The sequence below is a fragment of the Athene noctua genome, unplaced genomic scaffold, assembly GCF_965140245.1.
Source record: "Athene noctua unplaced genomic scaffold, bAthNoc1.hap1.1 HAP1_HAP1_scaffold_31, whole genome shotgun sequence".
NCBI lineage: Eukaryota > Metazoa > Chordata > Aves > Strigiformes > Strigidae > Athene > Athene noctua.
Genome location: NW_027437536.1, coordinates 2,483,776 through 2,505,328, shown reverse-complemented (window position 1 = coordinate 2,505,328; position 21,553 = coordinate 2,483,776). Strand labels below are relative to the sequence as shown.

Here is a 21,553-nt window from a genome sequence, read left to right as displayed (position 1 = left end):
GCCAGTGAAGCTGAACCAGGCCGTCAGACCGGGGGTACTGGGAGCACCGGGCCGTGTGGTGGCAGGGCTGGGACTGGGGGCACTGGAAGAACTTGGGGGGGCCATTGGGGGACACCACCCTGAGCATAAGGGGGGCACTGGGGATGTCTTTTTCCCTGTTGCCGAGTTAAACTTCCTTGTACACTCACGTTACACCGACTGTCACGGGATTGCTGGAGGTTTTTTCCTGGGACGTCATTCACGCGCAGTCAAGGGCCGGGGTGACTTCGGCAAGCACATGTCAGCCTGCGAGCTGACTCAAAGCACTCTTCAATGCTGAGCATCTCACCCCCCGCTTCTCCCTGTCCCCACCACACACACCCATCCTCACAGCTGTGCACGGACACAAACGGGTGTTTGTTCCCCCTTTGTGAACATCCTGTCTATGTACAAAGGCATTATACCACAGGCAAAGGACAGGCGTATGAAAAGAACCTTCTACTGGCACTTGTTAGCTGAACCAGCTGCCAGTACGAGCCAGTGAACTGCTAAGTCAGTGCGCAGTGAGTCAAGGATACCAACAGGCAGTTAAGTGTGACACGAAATAAACTCACCCAGTGAGAATAATAAGGTCCAGAAAAGTCAAAGCTTTGCCTTAAATAAAATAAGCAGTAATCGATGGTCACAGTTCTCTGCACACCTAACACAGAGGACGGAATTCCTAGGTTCCACAGAATAATTGCAACTTATTCCTTAACCCATCCCAACCACCCTCTCTCTAGAGCAGTCAGCCCTTGCAACCTTTACGATAAATTCATCGGTGTGCTTAGAACGACTTCACAGCTCACAGGGGGTTCATGCTGCAGAAACAAATGCAGCGATGGCCTGTATCAAAACATTAGTTGGGGGGAAAACAACCCTTCGGACACGGCGAGAAGGCCAGAATAAGTAAGACCAAGTGCCACAGAGGTGTCATTTCTAACGGGGGTTCCTCTGAACATCAGTGAGGGCTCCACTGCAGTGCCCACGCGCCCAGGGCTCCTTGTTGCTGGTGGTTCATTTCCAGACAGGTTTCCTAAGAGAGGAATGGGTAAGAAAAGGGATCTGCCGAGAGAAAAACCAGCACACTCCTCAGATCTAAAGGTTCAAGGAGTTTCTGTGACTAAAAATTTATTCTAGGACAGCAATTTAGAAAACACCGTCAGCAAAACAGTCACTTTATTCTGAGAGGAACTGCTTCTACTTTTTTTTTTGGGAGAAGTGCAAATAACTTGACTCAGCTAAGAATTTTCAGAAGTAATTTTCTTTAAAAAGTATCAGCAGCACAGAGCAGGATTGCATTCCACATCCATGTATTAAAAATACATTTAAAATCACCACATAACAATGTTCTAATCTTCAAAGAAAAAGAGCTTTTGCCTTTATGTATTTGTATATAAAAATTCACTGAAGGGCAAAAACCCCAAACACCCTAGTCTCCAGAAATGGGCAGTTTCCATGTGTTTTACCACTACTCAGGCGAAACGTTCTTTGCGGGCAGGGAGAAAGGCATTAGCATCCCGAAGGCTGAGATCTCTGCCTACAATTTAATCTGCACGTGCGTGCAGTGAGGCTGAGGCAGATGCGTGGGGAACAATAAAGGTATGAATAACACAAAATACGGGATTCAGCAAAATTATGATACCAAATTTATTTTTAAAGAAATGAACTTGTTACTTAACCCCTTCAGCACCATCAACTTTCATCAGCTGCTTCAAATTCTGCTGCAACAGGTTTGTGTTCCATCGCCAGTTCAGAAGTCCCAAGAGGTCAGCTAGGAATAAGAAAAACAATTCTAACATGCAAACCATTTACTGTCACTCACACTCCCTATAACTATGTTCAGAACAAACAGGTTTACTCCCTTGGGTCAGGCATTTTCTCCAGACAACAACATACTTCTAGTCTGCCCCTGACACGGCAGAAAGTTAGCCCAGAGCTTCTCTCGTGGAAGAGCTCTGACAGGATTTCGGACAAGCAGCCTGCTTTTGAAATGTCAGCGTTAAAATCTCGGCCAAGGAAGTCTGATCCTTCAGTTTTAATTTGTTGTACACAGCAGTTGAGTGCTTAGATAAAGATGCCAAAAGGAAATTAGTCAGCCACCGACACAGCCACATCTACAGGGCAGTGACTCCTCCAGCATTAATATTTCTAACTTCTCTCACGGAATAAACTGAGAAGAGAATAAGGCACAAAAGAAGGCAAACAGCTGCAAAATAAGCTAAGTCAGAGGAAAGCCGTCTGCTTCACTCCCAATGCCCCAATTGCTTGCTTGCTTCCAAAAGATGGAGAGTTCGGGCACAGACCAGATCATGAAACAAATCACCTGCCAAGGGGCTCGTCCCCAAATCCTCCCTCCCACCGTTTAGACTGTGTCACTGCAGCTTCACTGACAAATACGGGAATGCTGAAGGCAAGCGCTCTCTGCTTTATTAGTCAGGAAGGGCCACAACACCATTTTCTGTTTCTTTAACCTGGGAGAAAGAGGCCTTTCTTTCAGCTGAGAACATGTCATATATAAAAGGAAAGCATTTGTCCAGGAGGTTTCAATCAATTAAATTAATATATTTCACTCTAGTAATCCCAGGTTGATGGAACAGGGTTAGGTTTGGGGAGCTGCTGTAAGTTTTTAATGATTCCCACAAGTGAAACCATCTCCACCTGCCCCCAGCTGAGGCCGGCTGGGCTGGTAAACTGCAGAGATGAGGCCGGAGCTGCCTGAGGTAGATGGATATTGCCATCGATAGTACTTTTGAAAAATTAACTGCCTTAGTATTTGATAATCAAATAGTATAAGGACCTCTAATGGTCCAGTATTCTTCATTTTTATTTCTAGATCAAGTAGGCACCAGCGCTGAGTAATATATTGTTACAGTCGTGAGTAGTGCCCCTGAAAACAGTGGACACTTTCCTAATTTGCTAAAAATAAGATTTTAGACCTCTGTGGAAGCGGCCTCTCTTTCCTTTGGAGGATGAAATACTGCACTGAGATGTTATGTTCCATTAACGCGCAGCCTGGAGAAGGCTCTATTTAAACAGAGCAGAGAGAAAGGTGGCTGAAGAAACCAAACTCAGCGTGAGCCCGTCAGGAGGGGAATGCAGTAACCACCTCAGACAATTCTCCGGGTGCATTGGTGCCACAGAGGGACTGTACCCTCGTGCCCACAGAGCTGCAGGCAGCAACGTGTGTGGCCAGTGGTCCAGCTCTGGGCTCCTACATCACCTCTGCTGTGGCTGAAGAAGGTAAAACATGAAGCAGGTAGAAAGGTCAACGTGGGGAGATGGGACTAAAAGTTCTAAGATCATGTCATAGTTGCCCTCGAGGCTTTCAAAAAGTGGTATTTGGAAAGTTCACTTTGACACAAGGTGATTCACTGATAAAGGCAGAAGTTCAAGAGTGTGTCTCACCGGTGTTGTGGCCAAGGAGTACAGTGCTTGCAAAGAGCATCAATTATTTCCTCAGAGAGATCACGTGGGATTGTTTCATCTCCATTCGTGACATCAGAAATCCTGGATGACTTCATCCTGACTGCAGCCTGGAATACCTGCTTCTAAGGGAGATACTGGGTGAGAGATTCAGCCCATCAGTCAGGATAGCCACTCTCATACTAGAGGCGTGAAGGAAAGTAATAAAAAGCAACAGATCTAGCTGCTGGTTGTATGGAAGCTCTTGCAAGTGTTATGCTGCCCTGTTGGAAAATTATCTAGCACAGATTAATTATAATGGGGTTACAGTTAAGTTAAAATTTTTCCCACCCTCTGGTTTTTCATGTCTCATGGCTTTTGTGCAGGATATGTACCATGTAAAAAGATAAAATCACACTTAGCTCAACTTGGACCAAAACCCTGCTTTTGTTTAATTTTCCTATCTTTTAAAATAAACTCAGTGTTGTATTTGGTTTTATCTGGAATGACTTCCTCTGAAAGCTTTCTGGGGGAAAATGGATCATAAAGTCAGTAGACTTCTGAAGAGAAGAAAAGGGAGATGTCTTTTATCCGAACAAAGCTACAGTTAACTTCTTGGAAGTTAAACTGAAATTTTCAATTTGGAAGTTAAAAACTGCTTTCTTCAGTTAATGGAAGGTATTAAGCATGACAGACCCTGGGAGAAACCTTTATGGGCTGCTGCACCATTGTCTGAGGATTTTGTTAGGCACGGTCAGAAAAAGAATGATGGCTTTGCTTTCCTCTTCAGGCAGTGAGATGTCGTGATTCGCAATTAAAGGGTAAGAAACCTCAGCTTTCTCTCCTCACTGTCCTAAAAGAAAATCAACAAACAGGAATGTCACATACTGTCTTCACAGTTAAACTTCAGTTCTCTCCTTTGCTTGAGAGTTCAGCAAGGGACCACTGTAACATTCTTTCCCTTCCTCCTGTTTCAGGATCTATTTTGACTAACCACTTATAGCAATTTGCAGTTGTCTTTGGACTCATGTTAAATGATTTAGTGCTGGGTTTCTTGGTAGCCTGTGCCTGTATCAATGTGCTATAGAATGATACAGCTCCTGGAGCACATTTGTAATTGAACCGTAGAGCGTTTTGTGAACACTGAGGTAACGTTTGGAAGCCTGTGAAACTCAACAGGGTTCTGATCAGAGAAAGTTTACAAGGAGAGTGTGTGCTTCAGATAAAACAGGAAAATTAAGGCAGCCAGTAGGAATCAGCTGGGCCGTCTAAACAGGGCACTGTTCTGTGGAGGCAAAAGCTGGCTTTTGGAGTGCACTGAACGTGCTGGAGGGGAACATTAGGATGGTGAAAGCAAGAGTCTGTTATGGTCGAGAGCGTTGGGGTTGTTAATTATAAGGACTGACAGAATCCCTCTCACGATGGCAAGAAAGGGACAGAAATCCCAGGGCGAGGGGAGAGAACCAGTGGGACAACCAGCAATGCTATCAGTGGGAGGCCTGGGGTAGGAAAGAGAGCTGCGAGCAGCTAAGAATGGAGCCCTGATGACCTCAGCATCCTGGCAAAGAGGGTGGCAGGTCATACACTGACAAGCTGATGACGGCTACTGATGGAATCTTAAGCAAAGGCTGGAGAGAGAGGGCTTGGGGAAAAAGCTCCAGGGGAACAATTCCCTTGCTTCCAGGTTTATGGTCAGTGATGTAACCCTCTGCTCTGGCAGTCCTGGCACTGTGAGCAGGATTGGCGCAGCCCTTCAGCTCCGTGCAGCATCTGCCTTAGCGTTCCTGCCGGACCGTCACGGACCCTTGGTGTGACCTACCCTCCTTCCCCATTTTCACATTAGTGGCATTACTTGTTTTCCTTCACTACTGAAGACATTTTTCTTGCCCAGTTTGGTGGTGTGCTCTTTACTGCTGAATCTCTCCGTGCTGCTGCCACTCATGGCAAGTGCTGAGATGACTTTTAATTCGTGCTGTTAAGTACATACTTGAATTTAAGTGTATGACTGAGGGTTGTGTGGAATGGAGATGCTGTAACTCTCCCGTTCCAGGGCGCTGTTGCTCCAGCGGGCATTACCACATGCAAAGAGACTCTGCAAGCAGGGCAAATATGACTCTAGAGTCCAGAGCAACCCTTTGCTTCTTACTGTGAACAGCAGACAGCGAGGATTAGGAAGTTACTAGGCTAATCATCTGGATGTGCATCGCCCTGGTAAGACCGTGTGTTTCTGTTCTCTCTGCATGTTCCACTGGGCTGGGAAAGCAGGGAAGGGGTGCCTCTGCCCCTCCTTGAAATGGGCTGCTCCTGGCTGATACTCAATTGCCATCTTCAGATTCTCTTTCCTCTCCCCTCTCCCCTTTTATATAGCTTTTTATATCAGGGTGTTCCCTCTGAAACCCTTCAGCTGCTACCTTTTTTTCCTCCATTGTTTTGTGGGGGGGTTTTGTCTCCCCGCCTCTCAATCATGGGGGAGCAGAATGACATTCACCCTGATGCCAGGAGCAGGGAGTGGCAGAGAAGAGGGTTGTATTACTCTACCCTGAGAGTGCGTTTACTCCCTGTAGGTCCCTCCTCTCCACACAGAACGCGTGCGTTTGGATATGGGTTCATCGTGCACGGCTGAGGGGCTCTCTGAAGGAGTGCTGTTACTCTCCGTACCTGTAAGGGCTATGCACGTTTTCATTCAGTGCTGCTGAGGTGCTTGGACTGTGCTGTTTCAGCCTCAAATCCTCTGAGGTTAGGTGTAAGAATTAGTTCTGTATTGTGAGGGGAAAAAAAGACCTTAAAACAGTAAGGGGGAAACCCCTCCTTGCTTCTTAATACTTGACACCATCTGGAGTGTCCCCAGTGTGCCTTGGCTGTGAGGATTCCAGCTTAGACATGACGGTATTTCATGTTCTTTCCCTTTGTTTTTTTTCCGCCCAGCACTGGAAAGAATAATAAACAACTTAAGAAGGGTAAGTTTTGAATCTATCTTCATATAAGAATGAGCAGCTTCCAAAACCTCCACATATTCCAAGGTACACCGTAAAAGTAAGGATACATGCTACAGACTACCACTCTTTTTTAGCTTCTCTCCCAAAACAAGAGCTGCACCCTTGAGGGCTTATTTCTTTCAGACCACATTGTGCACTTTTCATAATTTCTCGTACAAACATGTCCTCCACAAGCACAGCCGCCGGTGATTTGGCAAAGGACTAGGAGGCTGGTGTTATCTTCTCAGGAGTTTCCGGCTGCAGTGTGGGCATTCTGCAGTTTGGCCCAGCCAGTTCTGGTACACATTTTTCAAGAGATGTTTCCCAAAGCACGGCTGAGAGTTAAAGGCTTCCGTGCATATTTTGTTCAGCTCGGTTCAGTCAAAGTGCTGCTCCTGAAGCCTGCAGAAGGAAGGCCTTGGCAAGTGCTTCAGCCTTCAGGTCTGAAGTGAAGCCTTAGATGGGCACAGCGAACCAAGATCTCTTGTGTCCGGGGGTGGCTGAGGAAGGCTGAGCAGGCAGTGAAGTTGAGTACACCACACTTACTTACAGCACCTTCACTGGAAGAAGGGAACTAACTGGGCAAGCAATGGGTGGATTTGAGAATTTAAGTCTTCCCTGTCTAGGCAAGGGCACGGAACCAAGCACAGTGTTCCTGGTGGAACTGGCTGGCATCCAGCCTCACCACCCTGACTGTGCCAGCTCTACCGCACAGAGCAGTCTGCTCTCCCGTGTCAGAGATGCTGCGGCATTTGCCACAATGGGGCCCAATAGCCAGGTAAAAGTCTCAGGGGAAGAAGATAAATTTGAGGAATCCAAATTCAAATGTTTGCGCTCTTTGTTCTAGTGCAAGTGGGTGCTGTCCAGAACGTCCCGAAGTTGGGAGCGGTCTCATGATCATTAACAACGGCCTCAGGAAAGTAGAGACAATGCCAAGGCAGGGAAGAAAAAACCTGGCACTCCACTTTCTTTAAAGGAAGAAATCAATTATTTAGCAGGGTGTGCGTTTTTGTGGCTTCCATGTGAGGGACCACAGGGACCTGCAATGGAAGTTATGAGACATTATTCTGAAGGGATGAATATTGTCTCCTCCAACACAGCTAAACAGGACACTACTAAAGCTATGCTCTATCAGCTACTGGTGCCTTATCATCTTAAAGGGGAAGGTTGGTAGCCAGCCCTGTTTACTGTGGTTCTGCACTTGTAATACACGCTGGGAGAGAAAGACAACCCATACAGTAATAGGGCCTTCCCCTGAAAGTGCCTCCATCCTTGACAAGGGTTGGCTGGCAGAAAGGCAGTTTGAAAGAGTCGCAATAAAGGGAAATGTGTCATCACCCTGGAACTTAATCACGGTAGGTGTCTGAGCTGGAGTTGGGGTGCCTGTAGCTGATCTTTCACTGATGGCACTCAGAGTCCTTTGCTATTCTGCCAAGCACTGGAAGGCCGCCTCGCCAGCTCTCTGTTTTCAGAAGCACCCAGAGATGGGAGCCCACTGCCAGCCTCAGCAGTGGTGTGAAAACGACATGATTCCCTTCACTGATGGCTCTCCAGACCTCACCGTGCTCCTGAGAGACTCAGATAAGGTGTGTGTCCCTCTCCATCTCTGCAGGCTTTGTTACCGGCTTAGAAAGCTAACCTACAGCCTGTGCATCTTGCTGCAATAATGAAGCTTGGCGCTGCCTGTGGTCCTCCTCCTCCTCTTCCTCCTTCTCTCTGTGCCTGGGGCTGGCCACGGCCCAAGCTAGGAGCATGCTTCTGCTGCGGTGCCAAGCAGCCCCAGGCTGCTGCCAAGCAACGGCCTGTTTTGTCTTTGGCCACTGCAAAGTGTAGGGTGGCAGATCTAATGAGACAACGTGGAGCAGCTGGTTTTGGCTGTTCAGCTGGCCCAAGGGATCACTGCCCGATGTTGGGGTGTGAAGGATTTGTACCTTGTCCTGGCTCGGCTAGGCTAGGGTGGTTTCCCAGCAGTGGGGAGAGGGCACTAGCCGGGTTATTCAGACCCTGCTGAGGTCAGGTCCATGCGCCAAGACCCTGACCAGGGTGTGTTGGAGCAATCTGTTAGGTGCAATCTTTCTGGGTTTCTTTGTATTGTTTGATAAGAAAATATTTGCAGTGCTGGCCCACTTGCTTGCTTGGTGGGGCTGGATTAATCCTCATATCCACTGCGTGTTCCCAGTGCTGGTGGTTGGTGGTGGTGGAAAATGTGTCAAGGGTCTTTTTTTGCTCTACTGGCTCCTGACAGCTTATAATGTGCTGGTATCGCTGGGGGGGGCGGTACCTGTTTGCTGCCTGGGCTTTTGTGAGGGGTCTCACCCCCTCTGTGGGTGAGCCAGGGGAAGAGATCCTCTCGGCTGGGGAGAGCTTTAACTGTCCTGGGAGCATCCAGGCCAGTGTGGTTGCGGCACAATGCTCTCTGAGTGGCTGCCTGATTTGGGTTTTGGCCAGGCGGTATTTCTCCAACAATAGCAGTGCCCGGAAACCTGCCCCGAGGTCAGGTAACAGTGAGTGGCAAGGGCTGTGGGAAGAGATGGGCAAGCACCTGAGTCAGTGGGCACCCCCAAGGCTTTGGAATTTCCCCCCCGAACAAATGCAGAGCCCCGATAAACTGGCGGAGTGCTTAGAAAAGGTGTGTCAGCAACCTGGCAAAACCTGGGAGACACAGCTCGCTGCGACGCGCTGGGGACTTGCCCATGCCTGCCGTGTCCTTTTGAAGGCCACTCACTGCCCTCAAGGGGGAGGAAGGGCTGCAGGGTCTGAGAGTGAACTTACTGGGACAGCAGCTGGGCCGGGGGCACAGGCAGAGCCAGGCTCGGTCGCCTCCACCAGCACAGCAGCTGAGCCAGAGAGACAGCCAGGGCCGGGATCAGTCGCCCCGATACAGAAACCAAATACACCAGAAAGTCAGCTCGCAAAGGGGCGGATGGGGACGGGCCCAGCACGGGAACAGGAGGGAGGGCCCGAGGTGATCACTCCATCTCTGTCCCCGACTGAGCTGCCAGAGATGTGGAGAGAGTTCGGCCGCCTCCCAGGCGAGCAGATTTGCACCTGGCTCCACTGGCATGCCTTGCGGAAGATCCTTCTCATCCCTCATTCCAGCTTTCTGTAGCAGTTCCTTCAGATCCTCGTCCTGGTCCTCCTAACCCTTTATCCGAGTCATCTCAAGGACACCAATTCAATTCCGTCTGTGTGCTGACAGCAAACGAATCTGCCTGTCAGCTCCTAAATCGCACACTCTCTTTACACCTAGCCTACTCTCAGGTTCTCCCGATCTACTTGCACAGCCAAAACTCTTGTCTTTTGACAATATCCTTTCTTTCCTCACAAGAAAAGAAATCGGTCCCTTTTACCCACGTAGAGTGCTGCTGGTCCTCCAAGGCTGCTATCTGAGCTGTCTTTTCACATCGTTTGTTAGCTTACCTTTTCTTCATCACCTTGAATACAAGTTGCTTCTTTTCATTTTCAAGGATCTGTTTTGCCCACACCTTCCTCTTCCCCCATTCTCTCTCATTTACCCGTCAAGGTCAGACAGTGTCCATTAAGACCCTACTGACCGCTACTGCTTTCCTGTTTCTTTGTCTTCCCTATCTGACCATATTAACCCGGGGTCTCCTGCCTTACGTGCCGCTTTGGAAGCTGCTCTAGCTCAGGATTTTCTAAGTGCACAGCACAATGGGATCTCACTCTGCTCCTCAGGCACCGATAGAAAACCAAATTATAAACAAGCAACCGTACAAAAATGATCATAATTTTTGCGGGGATACCTCTATCTAGGAAGTCTACCCACAGTAAGAACAACTTGAGGGCAAGCTCTGCCCCCTGCTCTGTGGAAACACAGCACTGAAGAGATATTGCAGGTCTCTGGGTACTTGATAGCTACCTTCAGGATTCACAGGGAAATCTTGTACCCTAAACCCAAACCAACACCCCGGAGACAAACTGCCATCGAGTGTATCGAACCATATGAAGTTAGGACCCTCAGTGCACCGTGCTTCTCCCCTCTGTCCTCTCAGCCTCCCAGGAAAGCACAAGAGAGCATGACTACCTCTAACTGAAGATGCTTCCCCCCAGTACTTCTCTTTGGACTGCATCCTGCTGCTCTGCTTTTCCCAAGGAACTCTGCAGTAAAAGCGTAGCAGAGCCCTTTCTGTCCTCCTCCTCGCCTCAGAACTCTTTTCTGAATTTGGGGTACTGCAAATCTAGGGCCTCAACACAAAACACCTGTCTCCAGAAACATAAATCAGGGGGACAGCCACTAAAATCAAGGCGTTGCTGAGGAATACAGAACAGGGAATGAGAGGTCTGAGGTTTATTTTTCCGGAAGAAACAACGTTGATCTTGGAGTCCCCAATTCTTTCCAGGGATGCTTCCTTCCTGCCGGTGTTTTTAGACTCTGAGCATGGAAGGGAAGAAAATACTGTGCAGAAAGGAAAGGGATCACTGCACAGGAAGAGGTTTGAAGGCAGATGTTGGGTTCTATTGCTCCCTGACTTCTCAGCATCTTAATTCCCTCAGCAATGAAATGGAGAGAACTTTACTTAACAGATATGGGGAAATCTTAATTAATGGTTGTAGAGCACGTTTAGATGGCAGGATGATACAAATCATGGGCATGGAAATCATTATTTCTACACAATAAAGTCACAGGTGCTTACTTTTGTCCATTTTTTAAATTTTGTTTTTAAATGTAGCTACACACAGATTTTCTTCAAAGGCTATCTTTCAATCTACAAACCCACCACAAAAAAAGGTAGTAGTAGTAGAACAAGGCTGTTCTGCTAACCAGCCTTGAATACCTTTCAGGAGAACACGAGAACATCACTGACTAAAGTATCGTGACAGCCTTTCCTCCATAACGCAAAGGAATCTTTTCCTGTCTTCTGTACTCTCATTAAATACACGGTGCTTTTAACAGCAGCGTGAACAAAGCAAAGTGAATGAGCATCTTCTACCACTTTAACAGCATATCAAAGCAGCTGGTAAGGCAAGGAAGGGGAGGCATGTGCAACATGAGAATAAATGATTCCCGTTGGAGGTTGATCCCCCTGTGCTGAGCCCCTGTCTGTTTTACAGGGGAAAGGCGCGGTTGTTGACATTTCAAACCATTCTAAAGCAGGACACACGTCCTCCACTCGAGTTGGTTCTGGCAAACTACATGCACCACCGGAACTTTTATATTAGTCCCTTGTCATCACATTGCTTTCTGAAAATTAAACACAGCAAATACTTGTCTCCTTGCACTGACCTGAAGCACTTTGTCATGAAGAAACCCAATTGATATTTTTTGATTGTGAATCTGTTCTTGTATAAAAGGGATTCCACCTCCAAAGGCCATAATTAAAACCCTGGAGAAGTACGTCAAATCGAGAAGGAGCCATTTATCCAGTCAGTTTTTCATCTGCGAGCTGAAGGAATAGAGCGTAATCATAAACAGCAGCTAACGTAGCAGATGTAATCTGCTTATAGAGATGAGCATAAACTACTCAGACCTAAAAGGACCCCTTGATTTCAGCAATTCTGCTGAAGCTCAGCAAGTCATCCAGCTCTGTACCAGAAACTTCTGAGTGTCTGCCCCTACAGTCTCCTGGCAACTGTAAACGAATCTACATTGAAAATTCTAGAGGAGAATTTTTAAGTCCTGAACCTGACTTGAGTTTCAGCCTCTTTGTCACTGAGTTTTAAACGGGAAAAAATAATGTTAAGATTTTAAATGAGCCTTGCAGACTTCTTTCTCCAATAAGCCAGTCACAGCCAATAGTTTCAAATTCAGAGCCGAGAGGCCACACTGAAATGGTGACCTGCTACTTCAGTACCTTTCTAATAGTTTGTTCCTTCTGAGACAAACACTGCACTTACCATTATAAAACACACTCTTCCAGAGATTTTCACGTGGGGAATCACAGGACCTTCACTAAGGGAGACAGCAATGATTCACCTGTTGTATCTGGTTTCAGACGCCTGGGCACATCTTCCTCTTAGTCTACATGACACTGTGGTCTCCAAGGGAACCATTTAGTACCTGTGTGGCTTCTAAAATTCATTCTGCTTTCTTCCTTAGGAACTTCAGCATTCTTACCTTGCTGTGGGAACTAAGTGCACTGCGTACCCTCGCCTTTATGGGCACAATCAGTAAACAAAACAAAGCAAAGCAAACCAGCACAAGCCTGTGAGAAATAAGTGCTGAAACAGAGAGCAAGTTTACAAACTAAGTTCTCTGTTGCAGGCTGCAGAAAAGAAATGAACTGCTCATACAAGCGCCATGTTTATTCCTGCTTCTAAGTGCTGTACAGATACTAGGGTTGTACTCCAGGTTCTACATTCAAAGCAATGTTTAAGCACTGGTTTTTCCAATTCTTTCAAACTTCCAAGGATTTTTCTAGAAGCAGTTCTTCTCTTCTATCTAACTAAAGGTGGCTAGGACCTCTGTCAGCTGGCAGCTTGACAGCTCAGACCGGGACAACTCACCCAGGCCTTAAGGATCTCTCCTGTCCCCTCGCAGTGCCGTGGGAAACCATCAGAAGCAGCAAATGCAGTTAAGAGAAGCTCTGCCTCGACAGTCTCTCCTGTCTCCCTGAAGACAATATGAGGAACCGTCAGCTAGTCGCACAGGAGGGTAAGTAACCTGGATTTGCGGTGTTACAGTATTACCTTGTTGGCTGTTGAGACAAAACAGGCTCCAGCATGGGGCAGCACTCAAATGTTTTTTCACTCCATCTGATCAAAGGTTCTGAACTAATATTCCAAAGTATATCAACAATCCTTTCCTTCACAAACTGCAGGAGCAAGAGAAATACAGCTCTCCTTACATTTTCCTCTGTGCCTGATGAATAGAATCTTGATTTTACTGGAATTCTTCTGTTGCCACCAGTCAACTATTGATTTTAAGGATACAGGGTTATCCCTGATATTCACCCTTAGAAGACAGCTAGATTATATGCCCTGAATTTATGGCTATTACCAGATTGATATACTTATCTATTGTGGGCAGGGTGGGAAGAAAGAGAGACAGAGAAAATAACAGTCCAAGGAACTAGACCCACTCTCCTACGTAAAATAAACTTCCCAGTATTTAAAGGCCTACAAAAATGAAATGATGTCAATAAAGATTTGGTCGCATTTTAAATTAACTCCCGGAGAAATAGAGTCCACGTAACTCGGGTCAGGAGGAAGGACGATAGAAAAAAATGGGGCTTGTGGTTCATTTAAAGCACAGCCTCAAAAGTAAAACCTGCTGGTTGCAAGTGCTATGAGTCTGAGCTTACATGGTCGTAATCTTAACTTTACAAATCAGAAACTTTATGATGAAATGGATCTCTCTGTTAGAAAATCCTCAACTGCTCTGTGGTCTGTGCAGACGTTATCTGATGGTTCAGTGAGGTCCTTGTGGTCTGTAAAAGTGGGGACCCTGAAGATCATCAGAGCCAAGTCTCTTCCCTGGGGCCTTTTTGCTCTGCTGACACCTACTGCAAATCTACCAGCACTACGCTCTCCAGAGCAGCAGTCATTGACTCCGTCAAAGTCACAGGCCAAGGGTCTGGGGCGAGCATCTAGTAATTAGTGTCATTATTCCCAGGATGACAGTTACCAGCTGCAGGATCCACTCAGCATCTTCTCTCAAAACTCGTCTTTCTGCAATGCTGAGGGTTCAATAGGCTCAGTTACCACCGTTTCCCGATTACGTTCGCTAGGGTATATTGTTTCAGATGCACAGGACGGAAAGCCAATGCCTAATTCTGACCTTTACAGTAGCCTGTGATTAGAGAGGCTGCTCCTACAGCCATCAGCCACAGCATTCTGCTGAAAAACATCTATCCTGTTTGGGATAGATTTGGGATATTTCTCCTCTTCCAAATATCCTTACAAAACTAATTTCCTGAGAAATAACATGGTTTCTTTCAAGCTATATTCTTCAACAACGCCCTGCTTCAAACTAATACACTGCATATATTAGTTGTACAATGTGATGTGTAAGCCTCTTTCAGCTAATGGTGATATGCACATGGTATAATTTGAAAACCGATTCTCCAGTTTTCATTAGAAAAAAGTAACACTGCGAAGAGGTACAAGGCTACGGTCTGTGTTTGCTCAGCAGTGTCCAAATCCTGCATGGTGCTGAGCCGAGTTGAAGTCCTGTGCAGTTCAAAGAAACTAGAATGCCTGGCATGTATTTGAATCAGACCTACGTCTTTCCTAAAGGAACGGAGAAAAAGAAATAGCATAAACGTACTTCCACCTGCTCGGGAAATCTAACACACCTCTCCTGTGAGCAGGGGGATAAGGTGTCCACAACAAACAAGGCTTTGATAGGACCTACTGCGAATTCATTTAATAACAGAAGGAAGCAAGCCTTTGATGGGAAGATTCTTCTCTAGATTTTGAAAACTGGAGGTGTTTTAAATCCATGATGGGACGAGTTTCCCCAAAGGCTCTAATAGAGCCTACTGATTCCAAAGAATATTAATCTTCTGCCAAATCAGAGCCCTACATTTCAAAGGGCGTAAACGACGATAAATCAGGAGGTGTCATACGGGGAGACTACAGAAGGAGGGTTATGTCAGAAGGTAGGACAAGAGCTCCTCTTTCCAAGAGCAGTAAAGTCTGGATTATTGAAACAGGCGAAAGATTGTCTAGTACAAAAGCAGGAGAAGAGTGCGGGGAGCGTGGCATCATGTCACTCTGAAGTATTTCTCTCCCTTCATTCTCCATGAAGCTGACAGCAAGAGCAATCGGGGATGTCCTGCACTGAACAGCAGAGTTCAAAGGGTCAGAGGAACAGATAGATGTGTTCTGGAGAAGCTTTGATTCTTCACTCCTACTGTGCTGATGAGTCACAAATCAGAAGAGAACGTATTTTTCAAACTCTGTCAATAAACTGTGTTTCCGAGTGGTAACCTGCCCTTTCAGCAGATATTGCAAAGGGTCCCCTGGACAGTGCCTCAGCTGTGCCGGGGTCAGTGGAAGCAGCAGTGTTGCTTTGAAATGTGCTGCTAGACTGTATCTGTGAGCACTGGATGTTCTTCTTGAATAACCTCAAGTAAAACGCTGAATCAATTCAACGACAGCGGCTGAAAAAAAGTGCAATGAGCCACATTATAGGAAAATGGGGAAAAGGATGCAGGATCTCCACTGAACACAAGCCGATATTGTCGGCAGTCTGTGGCAACACCCTTTTCATTTCAGTTCAGTCCCATAAAATTGCCACTAACATTACAACTCACGCAGAACACAGATCAATGTAAAAATGTCACACAATTCCTCCAGATGGGACTTTTTAGTTCCACTAGATCCCCATCTACTTTTTTACTTGTCTAATATTTCATTACAACCTTCCATAGGTTAATTTTCTTTCCACTGACCATGTAAATCACAGATCAATTTTCATTTCAAACCCCTGACCACAGATTGCTCCTGAAAGCTCAAAGCACATGCTTCAGTAAGCTCTCCAACATTCTTAATGCACATTAGAAAAAGGTTGTCTTCTCTTTAAAAATCTTTTTTAAGGAGTTAATTTTACCTTAAAGTCTGGCACGAGACCCAAGTAGTTTGTACTCCTCCCTTCTCTCCTTACCCCGCCTCTAAAAGCAGGTACACTTTTGAAATGTAACCGCATGTAGAACTAAAAATCTTTCATGGCCTTTGTTCCGAAACCAAAAATTCCGTCAAAAATACAAACTGCTTTAGATGTGCAGAAAGTGGACAGGATTGCTTAATCCCCACCCCCTACTGCAACCATGTACTGCTCTAGGGAAAGAAGACAGAAAAGGAGGAAAAGCATTTACACTTCAGCCGTCGGCTGTGCTTTCTCTGAACCATTCTTTTTCTCCTATTCTAACAGAACCTTTGCTTGGGCTAAAGTACATGACTCAGTATTGCTGATTTTACTTACAGAAGCAGCCACCCTAAAGCCAGTGAGATATGCCTGCGAGACCAGCAGGATTCAGCCTTGAAATCAATCTGTAAGAAAAGTTTTGTGGGAATGCCCGGAAAATACCCTGCAACGTATTCTCTGACGCGTTCTCTTCTGACGTTAATTTAAACGCAGCGCTCTCGTGCTCTCCCCTACAAATCTGTAAACGGACCCTTGGCAGACGGGACCTGGGAAACATGATTTCTAAGGCTGGTGTTGCTATCGTCCTGCTGAGAAACACAGGGCAGTCACTTCGCCACTCTGTGCCTCAGCTTCCCCATTAGCTGACGGGATCATTACAATGGCCATTTTTTATATTTAACAGGACACCCCAGTGCTTGAGCCGACATATGCATAAGCATCTGCTGAATCAGTAAGAGGCAGGAGGGACCCTGTGGCCATTTACCTCCTTTTACAGGCAGGCTGCGCTTCCTCACACCAGGAATTTCTGCTGTTTAATCTCAGATTGTTTTCACGGGTTCTGGGCACTTGAGAACCGCAGCACCAAACCTTGAAGGACAAATACTCCAACAGAGCCAGCTGGTGTGGTCGGAAAAGGAAGGGTTGTGGTTTTCTCTTGGAACACAAAGGAATGGTAACCCTTCCTAAGGACATGACCCAGATCACTCAAGTCTTACTAATTGATTAAGTGCAAGGGAAGAGAGAAGGGTGCGTCCTCCAAGTGTCTATTCTTTGCACATTCCTTGTGCATATGAAATTTGCTTAATAGGAGCCAGGGAAAACACATTTTTGTGCAAATGTCACAGCAGGAATTTACACATTCACATTGACTTAGTGGGGCATCATGACCATACAGCAACTGAACACTTTAACACAAATGTATTTGGGGAAAAAAAAATCTTATTTCTAGGTAACTGACAACTGAAGAATCGGTAATTTCACTGAATAAGTTGTACTGGGTAACTTCCGTATCATTAGTCACTCCATTTTACCTGTGCCTTGAATTCCTAAAGAGACTCATTTTCTCATTTTAAATGCTTAACATATCTCCTCTATGATTCCTGTGATTCCTGTCACTGAAGGCTCTTTTCTCTTTCCACAAGCAAGAGGTGTAATTGTTTTATCCAATCACCCTGAGGTCTGAAAGCCCCTGAGAAGAAAATCAGTTAAACGCATATATGGATCACAGAAGATTTAGTGGGATTATTCCCTTGATCAGCGTTTAGTATGAATTCAAGTACTCTGTTAGATCAGGACTTTTCTGAATTCGTACGTTAATCAAAAACTCTTCAGGGTGTTGTCTTCTGAGTGACCTAACTGAGGTAGTTTGTGATGAAAAGGTTTAGCAGTTTACTGATGAGAGAAGAAGTAAAAGACAGCAGGAGAAGCTCCAGCTCACAGACGCTGTGGACACCTGGCTTGGCTGCGCTGGCAACCCAGGGACAGCAGGCGTGACAACAGGAGGAGTGAGATAGGTCAGAGAACAGCATGGAAACACGTCCCCCACTCCTCTCGGCCGACCAGGCCTGGTGAGGTTTAAGAGAGATGAAAGTTGAGGAGTATCGCCTGGTTTCGCTACGTTATGGAAGGTGTGGTGGCATCCACAGGTAGGGAACTGCCCCGGATGCTCCAGCAAGGCCCTGTTTGATCCCATGCTTCTATCTGCCAGCAACGGTTATAGCGGGAAACTTCTCACCTGGTAAGGTCACTGCTTGCAGAAGTTGTTTGGCAGCAGAGCTGCACCTTTTAGCTCGCAATTAGACGCCCCTGGCTAAATGAAGAGCAAAGGTTTCCCAGCTTAATCCCTACCCTCCAGCTCCGCACCGTGGGGTGAAGAAATGATGTAAGAACGGCACGAGTTTATGTTCCTGCAGAATACTACGTGCCCAGCCACTATAACCTGGAGCACTCCACAGTGGAAGGATGCATTTTTGCAATGCCTGTTTCTTCATTAAGATTTCATCCCCCACCCACCCTAAAAAGCCACTTGCCCTTCACTTTGTTATATCTGCTTTTCCTCGCTCCTGTTCCCGCATTATTTTTTTAATCTCCAGCTCCCTGCTTTACATGCACTCTCAAATTTTAACGCAGCAAAATTTGTGCATCGGTGTGTCCTTTTCATGTGTGATTTAGGAAGGACAGGATCTTCGGTGCAGCCTAATGCTCTGAGAGAGACGGTATTTTAAACACTAAAGCGAAACCCGTTTACAACTGTGAGAAGAGAGGTGTGTTGACACTAAACTTTAAAGCAGGCACAAGGTAAAGGCAAGTCGCTGCTCCAGCAGGTGAGAGTACTATGCACGCGGTTTGTAAGGGAGTTTGCTTGACACACGAGCTGCCTCCTCTTTTTTCTGCTTGACAACCTGTAGGATTTGGTGCTTCACACAATTCACCTGGTAACCAGTAGTCACCAGAGTTTAATAACTAAACAGTACTTCAGGCACAGTGCAGAGAATTTATTTTTTAAAATTAATATTCCACCTGAGGAAAACTTTTCCTACCATTTCCATCTGCAAGAAATAAAAAGAAACAAAGAAAGAAATGGAAAAAGCTGAAGCTTTGATACTTCCTGCTCACCCCTTTATCACTTTCATACCGGGCAGTCCCTCCGCATCCTTTTCCATTAAAGCTGTACAATTCAATTGTAACCTGCTGGCTAATATCTTGCTGTACTTGGCTGAGTTCTGTTCAGCAGCAGCGGCTTTCTGAGAAGCAATCAATGTAATTCTGAGGAGTAAAAAATACATCTGCATTTTATATCCTCTGTGTTTCGATTGAGTACTGTTTCTAACAGGGTGAGACCCAGAACGGCAGAGAATACTGGGGAAGAACAGGGGTAAGGTGTCTCGCAGAACTGCTTTGCAGTCTGATTTGAGACCCCAGGGAGGACGCAGCAGAGATCTCAGGGTAGAACTCTTGCAAGCATGGTACAGCTGAGACAACGGCGAGGATCCATACAGAGATGAACTTTTTGCCTGTGACTCTGGAGTCATGTAACTCCCTCAACAGCTCGGATGAGGATGGCACAACCTGACTGATAAAGCAGACCTTCCACAGCAAGAACAAGCATGCACGTCTGGGGCACTGATGGCAGCTGAGAAAACTCTGATTTTATAGTAAAAGAGATTTTTGAAAGTGATTTTGATGCAATACTGTGGGTTTAGTTGCCTACTTTTAGAAAAGCCTACTGAGTCATTCAAGTACTTTACATTACTGACCCACAGAATCTAAGATGCAAGCTCCAACCTGTTTCTATAAAAATGCGAATATCCCTTCAGTACCAAGTATTTAGAAACGATCCAAGTATTAACTTCCAGTATGCAGCAAGAGCAACATTTCATTGGAAAAGAGATCACGCGGTTTAAAAGAGAGATGAGGTGGAACAAACAGGCAAAAGAACCTATGAGAAAAATTCTAAACGTGACTTACCTTGCAGCTTTGGCAGCGGCAAAGTCATGATGCCTCCTGCTGCAGCTGGTGGTACCAGCCCTGGGATGCTGGTGAGATTCGCTGTAGGGAGAGTTCGGCCGAGTCCTTGTTGCCCCCCAGCTGCCCAGCCATGTTGAAGGGACTAAGGAGCGGCTGATTCAGGGCTGGAGTGCCTCCTGGCATCACGCCCGCTGCTCTGAGGCTAACTGTTGGGCTGTCAGGGACGGCTGTAACAAAACTCAGACAGCGAGCCTGTTTTACTGTGCATGGCTCAGTACCACACCCTTGGTAAGTCTCCTGGCTCGGGATCCCCTTGTGTTCCAGCCTAGACACGCACTGCTTCCCAGATCTGAAAGCGTAGGTTCTCACCGACGCAGACAGTTCTGACAGGCTTGGCCGGCCGAAGCTGTAAGCGTCGCAGTCATGTAGCGCGGCAGCAATCCCACTGGAACCTAGACTGGAAAATCCATCATGCGCTGAAGGTAAGTAATTCTGAACACAGGAAGGCCCGACTCAAATCAGCCTGCAAGTACCTAAATGCCCGCATATCCCCGATTTTTCCCGTTGTATAGGGACTGGTAAAAGCTGAAAATGCTGCAGTGACAATTACCAGAAACTGTATGGACCTGCAAAGCGGAAAAACATTGAGTATCTTCTTAGAGCGTGGCTGAACTTGGATAAAAGTGTTCAGTGATGTGGGAAATCTTTTAAAATGTTATACAGTGACATACTGTTATGCCCCCATTTTGTTCAAAAGAAAATAAATACCTGGCACAAAAGATAATGAAGTGCCTTTACTAACGCAGTAGCTGTGTGCGACAGGCAGAGCTGTCAGAGCCAAGAAGGCTGCATTAAAAATGCACAAGCTTTTTAATATTAAATTATGACATGTATTGAAAAAATAACTTCTGTAAGAAATTCAAATAGTTTTGCAAATAAATATGCAAAACTGCGTAGGTTTTGTTTTAGGAAAACAGACCAAAAGCTCATCTCTCCAAACAAATACCTTCAAAACCATACACATGATACATACATGCTCCCTTTCTGCAGCCAAACAGAATCACATTTTCGGCATTACGCAGGTCAAAGACGATCAGTCGCAGTTTTTTCTTTTCATCGAATCGCACGTCTTGATTCGTCGATAAGGAAGACACTGACCTGAGGCCCAGCAGGGAACGCAGGATGGGACCGGCTGGGTTGGGGCTGGTCTGTGGGCTTGTGTCAGGCAGCACTGTGTTTCCTCTGGCCTCTGAAATCCAAAGAGCAGATTGACTTTAATATCAAGCCTGAGGACTGGCACGTGGCCTTCTGCTGATGTCACGTAACATCGAGCTGAAAATGGTACGTTAAAGCGCTTCGCCAGTCACTCAAGCACTCACATCGCTTATCGGCTGCATACATTACGCTAACATTCATTCAGAGCAGCCAACTCACTCAGGGAGCTGCAAAGCTCTGACAGCAGTGAAACTGAAGCTGCCATCAGCCCAGCTCATGTGGGCTGCATTATACACCCATGTACATACAGCACAGGAGCACTCCGCCTGCGCGGGACCTGCCTTTGCTACGCTGAGGTCAGCATCAGCCCTTCTCATTTCTGAAAGCAAAAATTATCTGAAAAACAACCAAGTCGCATCTACTTTGTATCTTAATCAGGTATTTTCCTGTGGCGGTTCCCGAAGCAGCAAAGGCTGTGCTATGCACAGTCAGAAGGCACTATGAACATGGAAACAGGTACGCTTCCAAACGGCAGCTTGTTTTCTAGATCGCATGGGGGGTGAGCAAAATTCTGTGAAACCAAGGCTTTCCAGCATTTATTTAGCTGGTCAGTATCCAGCAATGGCACTGTATGCAGTGCACT

At 46.3% G+C, this 21,553-nt stretch overlaps 1 long non-coding RNA gene across 2 annotated transcripts; it reads right to left on the bottom strand.

The window, feature by feature from the left end:
• Positions 1–1,637: 1,637 nt before the first annotated feature.
• LOC141974131 (uncharacterized) lies at positions 1,638–20,822 on the bottom strand. 2 transcript variants are annotated; one of them, XR_012635692.1, is made up of 3 exons: positions 20,729–20,822; positions 19,696–20,152; positions 1,638–1,792 (listed from the first exon to the last, which is right to left on the bottom strand). It is a non-coding gene; the product is annotated as an uncharacterized LOC141974131 (long non-coding RNA). The 2 variants fall into 2 exon arrangements; XR_012635693.1 differs by lacking the exon at positions 1,638–1,792 and adding an exon at positions 11,756–11,803.
• Between the last annotated feature and the right edge of the window lie 731 nt (positions 20,823–21,553).